At 39.3% G+C, this 11,531-nt stretch overlaps 1 pseudogene; it reads left to right on the top strand.

Annotated features, from left to right (window-relative positions):
- Nucleotides 1–9,529: 9,529 nt before the first annotated feature.
- On the top strand, nucleotides 9,530–11,170 carry LOC102872101 (annotated as a pseudogene).
- The last annotated feature ends 361 nt before the right edge of the window (nucleotides 11,171–11,531 follow it).

The raw sequence follows: 11,531 nt of genomic DNA, 5'->3' as shown, positions 1-11,531 counted from the left end.
AGAGCAGAGGACTCCAAAACAGTTTTTAATAGAAGAGACGTGAGGGAGGGAGTTCTGGTGCCATAGTGATAAAGAATTGTGTTGCCAACTCAAAGGTACGTGGTTTGACTCCACAAGCTGATCAACCGAAGAAAGATCAACAATCTCCTAACTTTCAATTTCCTGCCTCTGAAAACCCACTGGAGCATCAGCTATGGGTCAGTTACAACTCAGTGATACATAACAAGTAAAAAAGTGAGAGAGCTGTAGGGGCTTAGTGGTGAGTTGTGCTGCTAACCCAAAGGCATGTGGTTTGAATCCATCACCTACTCCACAGGAGAAAGATAGGCAATCCACTTCTATGAGATCTCCTGCTTCTAAAATCCTGCTAGAGTCAGTTCCATAGTATGCGTGAGTTCCAATCCAGTGAGACCTAATAACAACAAAATACAAGTGAGAGCTCTGGTAGTGTGGCTCATAGGGAGTTGACACTGCTAATCCAATGACAGTGCCGCTCTGCTGGTTTGAATCCACTAGTGATTCTGCAGGGAAAAGATGGGTAATTTCCTTCTGTGTGATTCACAGGCTTTCAGCCCTTTGAAGCATCAGCTATGAGACAGTTCAAACTCCATGACAATGAATGCAGGTAAGTGAGAACAGAAGTGCCTGACAGGCAGCTGTGAACTGTATGAACAAAGGTTTTGCTAGGTATAATAACATTCTTCAACACAAGTGTATGTGGGTTCTAATATGATTTGCTTTCTATATCCTCAAGCACATTAGTAACTTGTGTCTTATTCAAAATTGTGCTTTGTGGAAAAGCAAAATGTCTTTCAGTCTTCCAAGATCTTTCCTTCTTGGGCTCTACCACCTTCTACATTGCCTTCTAAAGTTTCAACTATAGCAAGTAAGGGGATAATATGTGAGGGTTGATTCATACCTTGAAATGAAGATTTGTGTGCAGGTCTTTTAAGCAACACCAGTTCAATGGGAAATGTGCAGGTAAAGGGAGAGAATACAATTAAAATGAAAAACTGACTAGACAATTTCTCTCAAAAGAAACAAAATTTAATGATATCAGTACACAGGTACATAACAACAAAAATATACTAAGAAATCAAAGAGAAGTGTCTCAGTAATAATAATGGTACTAAGGTGTTGGCTTTCAGCCAAGATCCATCTAACATTAGCTGCAATATCCCTAGTACCATGACTCCTTCTAAACCCAGCCTGGACTTCTGGCAGTTTTCTGCTGATGTGCTGTTCCAGTCGTTTTTGGGTAATCTTCAGCAGAATCTTGCTTGCATGTGAAATCAATGATATTGTTCTATAGTTTCCACACTCTGTTGGTTCATCTTTCTTTGGACTGGGAACAAATATAGATCTCATCCAGACAGTTGGCCAAGTGGTTTTCCTCCAGATTTCTTGACACAACTTGCTGAGCATGTCCAGGGTAGCATCTGTCAGCTGAAATATGTCAACTGGTATACCATCTATTCCTGGGGCCTTATTTTTTGTTATTTCTTTCAAAGCAGCTTGAACTTCTTCCTTCATCACCATAGGCTCTTGCTCATATGTTGTTTCATTAAATTTTTCTGTGTCTGCCAATTCCTTTCGATAGAGTGACTCAGTATATTCTTTCCATCTTCTTTTGATACCTCCTGGACTATTTAATACTCTGCCTAAAGCATCCTTGATTTTAGCAACTCTAGGTTTGAGTTTGTTCTTCATTTCCTTGAGCTTAAGAAATGCTGAGCGAGTTCGACCCTTTTGGTTTTCTGACTCCAACTCCTTGTACATTCCATTATAATATTTTACTTTGTCATCCCACGGTGCCTTTTGAAATCTTCTGTTCAGCTCTTTAGTATCTTGACTTCTTCCTTTGCTTTGGCTTCTCTGCGCTCCAGTGCAATCTTCAGAGTTTCTTCTGACATCTATTTTGGTCTTTTCTTCCTCTTCTGTCTTTGTAGTGAATGTTTTCACTCTTCTTGGATGATACCCTGGACATCTTCCCACAATTCATCTGGTCTTCGCTCATTCATGTTCAAGGTCTCCAACCTGATCTTTAGATGGTTCTGAAATTAAGGTTGGATAGATTCAAAGTTGTATTATGGTTTCCATGGATTCAGTTTAATTTTCTTCAGCTTCAGCTTGAACTTGAATATGAGAAGTTGGTGGTCTTTCCACAATCGGCTCCGGGCCTAGTTTTCACAGCTGACACTGAGCTTCTCCAGTGTTCCTTCTGCAGATGTAATCAATCTGATTCCTATTCATACCATCAGGTGAGAGCCATGTGTATAACCTGCGTTTATCTTGGCTGAAAGCAGGGAGTACCAGAGGAATGTATATTTGTGCTTCATTGATTATGCAAAGGCGTTTGACTGTGTGGACCATAACAAACTGTGGCTGACTCTGAGAAGAATAGGAATCCCAGAACACTTGATCATGTTAATGCAAAACTTATACTTGAACCAAGACGCAGTTGTCAGAACAGAGCAAGGAAACTGCATGGTTCAAAATTGGGAAGGGCATACGCCAGGGATGTGTCCTATCTCCATACCTTTTCAACCTGTATGCAGAACAGATCATCTGGGAGGCTGGGCTCTATGAGGAGAAATGCGGCATCAGAACTGGTGAAAGATCTATCAACAATCTTTGTTATTCAGATGACACAACCCTGCTTGCTGAAACTGAGGAGGACCTGAGCGCTTGCTGCTGAGGGTCAGGGACTGCAGCCTTCAATATGGATTGAGGCTCAATGTCAAGAAGACAAAGATTCTCACCACTGGACCAATTGGCAGCATCAGGATGGATTTTGAAGAAATTGAGATCGTTCACAGCTTTAGTCTGCTTGGCTCCACAATCAACACTCTTGGCACCAGCACCCAGGAAATTAAAAGATGTATTGTGATGGGAAAGTCTGTTGTTAGGGACCTTTCCAAAGTATTGAAGAGCAATGGTGTGTCTCTGGAGGCTAAGGTGCATCTGGTACAGGCCATGGTCTTTGCAATCACTTGTTATGCGTCAGAGAGCTGGACAATGACCATGGAGGATAGAAGGAGAATTGATGCTTTTGAGCTTTTGTGTTGGAGAAGCATGCTGAAGGTGCCATGGACTGCTAAGAGAACAAACAGATTCATCCTGGAGAGGGTTAGGTTAAACTGGGCTGCTCCTTGGAGGCAAGGATTCTGAGGCTTCTTCTTTCATACTTTGGTCATGTTGTAAGGAGGGACTGGTCCTTGGAGAGGGACATCATGCTTGGGAGGGTGGAGGGACAGCGCAGGAGGAGAACGCCCTCTGGGAGATGGATTGATTCAGTGACTGGGGCAATCGGGATGAGTGTGTCAGAGACAATGAGATTGACACAGGACAGAGCAGAGTTTAGAACTGTTGCACATAGGGTGGCTATGAGTTGCAAGCGACTCGATGGCACATAACAACAGCATCAAGGTGTTGCCAGCTAACTAGATTTAAGAAATAAGGAATTGTGACATTTTTGCACCTGAATACCTAGGACTCCTATAGCCATTACATAATACTTCAGATACACTACTGTCAATATAAAAAATATTTCTTATGTTAATTTACTGAGAGTTGTTTTTTCTATCTCTGTATTTTTATTAATATGCATATAATTATTCATATACATTGTGTTTCATTCATGTGCACATTGTTGTTATTGTTGTTGTTGATTGCCGTCAAGTAGGGCACGACTCATAGCAACCTTATGAACAAAAGGCCTAAAGCTTTTCTATAACTATCGTCATTTATCAAAGGTCTTAGAGTTTCCAGAGGCATGTTTAGGAATTGAATGCCACTCCTGCTTCTAAACCTGTCTTAAACTGGAGCTCCACCAAATACTGTCCACCATAGATAACCATTGTCATTTGACACCTCCATGGCACAAGGTTCAGCATCACAGCAACCTCAGGTTACCTCAGTACAGCATATTGACAGAAGAGTGCTGTACCACTTCAAAGAATGTTCCTCCAAAATATAATAACAACCAGTTTTTAAATCAAAGGCCCTCCTCGAGGTCTTGTTAACTATAAACAAGAAGCTCAAATAAAATAAAAAAAATCATTATAGTATGTTGTTGTTTTTATGTGCTGTTGAGTCACCTGCAATGTATAGCGACCTTATGTACAGCAGCTCTGAACCCTTCCCCGTCCTGAGCCAGTCTCACTAATTCCAACACACCAACTCCCATTGCCCTAGATACCGTATCAATTCTTCTCATCTGGGGTCTTCCTCACCTGCAATGCCCCTCCATCCTTCCAACCATGATGTCCTTCACCAAGGACTAGTCTCCCCTGGCCACGTGCCCAAAGTATGTGAGATAGAGCTTCCAAATCCTAGCCTCCAAAAAAGAAGTTATTTTCACATTCTCTAAGACAGACAGATTTGTTTTCTTGGCAGTCCGTGGTATGTTCAAGATTCTTCTTCAGCATCACAACTCGAAGGCATCTATTCTTCTTCTCTCATTCTTAGTCATTATCTAGCTCTCTGAAACATAACCAGTAATCGTAAAGACCATGGGCTAGAATAGGCGCACTTTTGTCTCTAGACTGACATCATTGCTTTTCAACAATCTGGAGAGGTCCACTACAGCAGATTTTCCCAATGCAATTCATAATTTGATTTCCTGACTGCTGGTACCAAGAGTGTTGATTGTGGAGCCAAGTAAGCTGTAATTGTTAACCACCTTAATTTCTCCATCTCTCATCTTGCTGCTAATTGGTTGAGTGATGAGGATCTTTATCTTCTTGATGTTGAGCTTTGATGCATATTGAAGACTACAGTCCTTGACCTTTTGTAGCAAGTGCTTCAGGTCTTCTTCAGTTTCAGCAAGCAGGGTTGTGTCATCTGCATTTCATAGGCTGTTAATGAGTCTTCTTCTAATCTTGATGCCACACTTCTTCTCATAAAGCCCTATTTCCGAATGATCTGTTCTGCATACAGATTGAAAAGGTATGGGGACAGCATGCATCCCTGATACACTTCTTTCATGATTTTGAAAGATGCAGTGTTTCCTTGCTCTGTTCTGAGGACTAATTCTTGGTCCAAATATAAGGTCTTGCATAAGCACAATCAAGTGTTCTGGGATTTTCCTTAAGGTTAGCCAGTTTATTGTGATCCACATAGTCAAATGCCTTTTCATAGTCAGTGAAACACAGACATTCTTTTAGTACTCTCAGTTTTCTGTCAAAATCCATCTGACATTGGCAAAAATGTCCCTAGTGTCATGACCTCATCTAAACTCAGCTTCTTTTTCTAGTACTTTTCTGTCAGTGTACTGTTCTGGTCATTTTTGGATAATCTTCAGCAGGATTTTGCTAGTGAGTGATATTAGTGATATTTTTCTATAATTTCCACACTTGGTCACATCACCTTTTTTTGGAATGGGAATAATATGGTTCTCTTCCAGTCACTTGGCCAGGTAGTTGTCCTCCAGATTTCTTGGCACAACTTGGTGAACACGGGCAGGGCAGCATCTGTTTGCTGAAATACGTCAACTGGTACTCCATCAGTTCCTGGGACTTTATTTTTTACCAATTCCTTCAGAGCAGCCTGAACTTCCTCCTTCATCACCACTGCCTCTTGCTCACATATTGTTTCTTGAAATTCTTCTGTGTCAGCCAATTCATTCTTTTTAGTACAATGAATCTGTATACTCCTTTTATCTCCTTTTAACGCTTCCTGAATCATTCAATATTCTGCCCATAGCATCCTTATAAGTTGCAACTCGTGGCTTGAATTTGTTCTTTACTTCCTTCAGCTTAAGGAATGCTGAGCAAGTTCAGACCTTTGGACTTCCAACTCCAGCTCCTTTCATGTTTCAAGTACATAGTGGGTTTTTATATGTAATATGTGTTTCACACTTTGCTTCATTGACATTATATTTTGTACAATCATTCCCATGCATTGTGTTATATAAAAGTAACCACCAATAACCTATCCTTTCTTTTCAGGTCCCAGCCAGATCTTTCTCATTTCCATTACTCCCTCCCTCCACCCACCAGAGTGTGTGACTTCGTGATTTCCCCCTGCCCATCTTCACGTCTCTGCTCCAACCCATTCCTTCCATAAGTATTTTAAAATAATACAAATGTATGCATACATTTTTGTAACTGTAAATGTATAGATATAGATATCACTCACTCATTGCCATAGAGTCAGAATCAAGTCATACCTGACCCTCCAGTAGATTTTTGGAAGCTGAAAGTGCTTTGAAAGGAGATTGTTCATCTTTCTCATGAGGAACCATGGGTTTGGATTTGAACCACAGGAAAGGCATTGCCTTAGGGTTAACAGTGCAACTGTGCAACTGCAACTGATCTAGGTTACCAGAGTTTGTATATACACACACACATACACATACACACACATATATACACACATACATATATACACATATGTACATATATATATATACACATGCATACATATACATACATAGACATGTTTTTGTGAAACTCTCATTGTTCTCTCATCATTGTCTATAGTTTATTACTACACATATAGTCTTTCTAGTATTCTATGATTTGAGCCAAAATCCATCTAATATCAGTAATAGGATCTGCCATTCCATGACCTCTTCTGTATCCAATTTAAACTTCATGTATTTCCTTGTTAATGTTCTTTTTAACCAATTTTAAATATTTTTCAGCAAGATTTCACTTGCATGTGATATAAATGTTGCTGTTGTTGTTAGGCACTGTTGAGGTTCCTGCAACTCATAGCATTCCTATGTACACTAAATAGCTCTGAACTCTACCCTATCCTGAGCCAGTATCACCATCTCCAACACACCTGATCCTATTACCCTAGTCACTAAGTCAACTTATCTCCTCCAAGCTCTTCCTTTCCCCCCTTTTCCTCCACCCTTCCAAGAATGATGTGTTTCTCAAAAGACTGGTCCCTCCTGGACAGTCATGTATTATATAAATTATCTTGCTCAGTACTTTCTCAATTCCGTTGGAACACATTTTATATTGAATGGGAAGAATATGGACTTCTTCCAATCACTTGTCCAAGTAACTGTCTTCTAAATTTCTTGGTATAGATCAATGAATTATTTGCTGAAATGTGTCAATTGATATTCCATCTATTCGTGGAATCTATTTTTTGCCACTGTCTTCAGGGCAGCTTGCTTGCACTCCTTCCTCAGTACTACTGGTTCTTAGTTATGCACTGCTTCCTGAAATCATTCCCTTTTGACCAATTCTTGGTTGTAGATTCTCTATTTGTATTTTTTTTTCTCCCATCTTCTTTTACGGTTTCCAGTATCATTCATTCTTTGCATATTGCATCTTTCATGATTGTTACACAGGACTTGATTCCCTCCCCCCGTTCTTTTTTCTTCTTTCCTTTTGTTTTCTTAACTCCAGGTCTACGCACATTTCATTATAATACTTTTTTTTGTATTCTAGAGTTGCCTTTTGAACTGCATCAAGTCTTCAATTATTAGTGTTTAATGCATCAAATCTATTATTGAGTTGGCTTTGAAATTTGAATGGAGATACTCTAAAAGATATTTTTGCCTCTTTTGGACTTCTTTTCATTTTCTGCCGCTTCAGTTTTAACTCATTTACTAACAATTGATCATCTGCTCTACAGTTATTCCCTGGTCTGTTTTTAACTGCTGAATTGAGCCTTTCCATCATTTTCTTTTACAGATGTGGTCAATTTAATTCACTAATATTCAGTTATATGTGGTCCCTGTGTATATTAGTGATTTTTTTCTTTTAAAAAAGGTATTTGCAATAAAAAAACCCCTATTGTACAGAATTATAGCATGTAATATGTGCCCTGGTTTTTGTCACCAAGGCCATATTTTTCACCAATCCTGCTTTGTTTCCAGCTTTTGCTTTTCAGTCCCTGATTATTATTAACATATCTTGATTGCTGAAGGGGGTCAAGGACTGCAGCCTTCAATATGGTCTGAGGCTCAATATCAAGAAGAAAAAGATTCTCACCACTGGACTAATTGGCAGCATTAGGATGGACGGTGAAGAGATTGAGATTGTTCACAGCTTTAGTTTGCTTGGCTCCATAGCCAGAAAATTAAAAGACATATTGCAATGGGAAAGTCTGCTGCTAGGGACCTCTCTAAAGTACTGAAGAGCAACGGTGTGTCTCTGGAGACTGAGGTGCGTCTGATACAGGCCATGGTCTTTGCAATCACTTGTTATGTGTCAGAGAGTTGGACAATGACTAGGGAGGATAGAAGGAGAATTGAGCTGTGGTGCTGGGGAAGAGTATTTAATGTACCATGAACTGCTAAAAAAACAGGTTTGTTCTGGTATGGGTTAGAATAGACTGCTCCTTGGAGGCAAGGATTCTGAGGCTTAGTCTGACATAATTTGGACATGTTGCAAGGGAAGACCTGTCCTTGGAGAGCGACATCATGCTTGGGAAGGTAGAGGGACGGCACAGGAGGGGAAGACCCTCTATGAGGTGGATTGATTCAGTGACTAGGGTAATCGGGATGGGTGTGTCAGAGACAGTACAATTGGCACAGGACAAAGCAGAGCTTAAGGCTGTTGTACATAGGGTCACTATGAGTCACAAGTGACTCAACGACACATAACAACAATAATAACAGCAAACTTGATTACATGTTTGATCAGTTTAAAACTTCAGAATTTGGTAGAAATTCTTAATTGATTCATCTTTGGCATAAATGGTTGGTGCATATATTTGAATAACAGTTGCATCAGAGATTTCCTGTATACAAATGTCTATTATCCTATAACTTACAGTTCTGTGCTTCATAATCGGTCTAGACTGTCTCCCTTTATGGCAACTCAAAAGTATGATGAGCATTTACTGACAATAACAGTCTTCCAGTTGGCTGGAGACAGAGGTTCTTATTTTTATGCATGTACATTTTGGGGTCAGGATACATATCAGCCACAAAAATTTATAAACTTTAAGATAACACACTGTCTCCTGACAAAAGAAAACTAAGATCTATGAGTGGGCATCAGTCAATAAGGAAACTACTTGAGAATTCTTGCCCAGAGTATCCTGTGGACTTTGGCCATATGAGTGCTACAGGATGTATATGAAATAAATTGTTCTAGTTACCTACACCTCCATTGTCAAGACATCATTAAAACCACTAGATGAACACAGATATCAGAGTGCTGAATGGGGTCCTACTTGAAACCTTGATGCAAGGATATTGAATATGGCTAGTTAGTTGTTAGAGCTCTCTCCTAGACTACCCCAAATCTCATCATTACTATCAATCTGTCAATAAATATGTGTACAACAGTTTACCTAATCTTTTATTGCCTTAAGCTACAGAACAGACATGTCTGTGGGCATATATTGTTTCTACACATGGCCTTTTCAATCTTTGGATGCGATAAATGCAAAGCCAGAAGAACCAAAAATATTCTCCTTTGGGAGAATATTTTCATCATATTGTGACTCACTATAAATAGTTTTTGTGGTTTTTCAAAATTGCTTTGCGATGAAACTGGGAACAAGCACTCTGTGTGTGTGTGTGTGTGTGTGTGTGTGTGTCTGTGTATCTTAGATGTTCATGCTTTGTTGTATACAGTGGCAAACATACATTTCTGGAGAGTTGCAATTTTTTCTGTGGTTTTTTTTTTAATTTATTATTAATTTCAATGAAAATTTGCAGAGAAATGTATTCCATTCATTCATTGTTGCACTTTTCTCCACTATCAACCCTCCCCCCAGTACACTACCCTCGTGGAAAAGTAAAAGAAAAATTCTTTCATTTTTTCACAATCCCTTCCCCAAGGTCCACTCCACAACGCACTTCGCTCTGGACTCCTGTCATGACAAAAATACCCAATAATTTTCCGTCTTAAACAGTTTTCTCCCTCATCTGTTTCAATGCAGTATACGTTATTGAACCCATCCTTCTCAGTTTCCTCCCCAAGGTCAGTCCTGCTTTGCAACAGTGGCACCATGTGGTATTTGTCCTTTTGTGACTGAGACACTTCACTCAGCATAATGTCCTCCAGGGTCACCCATTTTGATTAATATCACATGAGTTCCTTGTTTTTCAATGCAGCATAGTATTCCATTGTGTCAATATAGCACAGCTTCTCTATCCATTCATTTGTTGATGGGCACTTGGGTTTTTCCAACTCCTTGCTACTGTGAACAAAGACGCGATAAACATGGGTGTGCCTATATCTTGCTTGGGTGGCAGTTATGGTCTCTTTGGGGAATATTCCCAGTAGTAGAATTGCTGGGTCGAATAGTAACTCAATTTGCAACCTTTTGAGAAAGCGCCATACCACCTTCCACAGTGGTTGCACTATTTTACACTCCTACCAACAGTGAATAAGGGTTCCATTTTCTCCACAACTTCGTCAGCATTTGTTGCTTACTGTTCTGTTAAATTTTGCTGTTCTGACTGGGGTGAGATGATATCTCATAGTTATTTTGAAGCATTGCAATTTTGAATGCTACTTTATATACCCAGCAAAATGTTGTAAAATACTTGCTTTCTTCCAAGACAAAATCAATCGTCTTTGACAACTGCTTAATCTCCTTAATCTGCTCCTAAATCTAATCTCCCTTATTGGCAACCTCAGTCACCAGAATTTATGTAATTGAAGTTTAAATCTTCATAATAATCATGCATGCATTTACAAGAGATTGGAGAACCACCTTTTCAGACAATCTATGGTTCCAATAATGAATATTCCAGTGAAAATTTTTCTTGCACTTTTTACTGTAGCAGGGGCCATATTTCCTATACAAATTAACCCTATAATTCTCATAAAAATGCATAATCTTCACAGGTGGTGTTAGCAAAAATGGGTCAAAGATAGACAGGAACAACTGTCCTTTCTTCTATTCTTTATATTGGATCTATGATCACTTTGGCTGCAATGATCTTCAAGAACTGAGCAGCTGGGCTTTATGAAAAGCATCCCTGTCTTTATATACTGACATTTGGTTTTGTATCTGCTAAAATCAGCAATAAACTTGTGATTGTACATATGACAAAAAGTGAACTGTGTATGTATGACACAACACTTTTGTTCCTGGACAAATACTTTCACAGCTTTATTGATGTATATCTTGTAATTCAGTCTTCTTAACCTTACATACGATCTAACATTGTTTCAGTGTCTATGATCAAATTGCATCTCATCTTCACATACGTGTCTTTAGACTCATATGTATTATGTAGAAAACTTATGCATTTTGTATTCTGAAGAATAGAATCTTAATATACTAAGGAAAACTGGGTAGATGAAATTCCCTTTCTCACACAGGATAGTTAAGGCATATTACCAGTAGCAAAGGGCAAAAGTTATACAACATTGATTATTATAAACTATATTTATTTTATCTACCACTGAGGTGGACCTCATGCACTTACTGCAGAGGGTCAAGGACTGCAGCCTTCAATATAGACTGAGGCTCAATGTCAAGAAGACAAAAATTCTCACCACTGGACCAATCGGTAGCATCAGGATGGATGGTGAAGAGATTGAGATTATTCACAGCTTCAGTTTGCTCGGCTCCACGGTCAACACTCTTGGCACCCC

The sequence above is a fragment of the Elephantulus edwardii genome, unplaced genomic scaffold, assembly GCF_000299155.1.
Source record: "Elephantulus edwardii isolate Elephantulus edwardi_28Jun2011 unplaced genomic scaffold, EleEdw1.0 scaffold00018, whole genome shotgun sequence".
NCBI lineage: Eukaryota > Metazoa > Chordata > Mammalia > Macroscelidea > Macroscelididae > Elephantulus > Elephantulus edwardii.
This window is presented reverse-complemented; position numbering and strand designations above follow the sequence as displayed.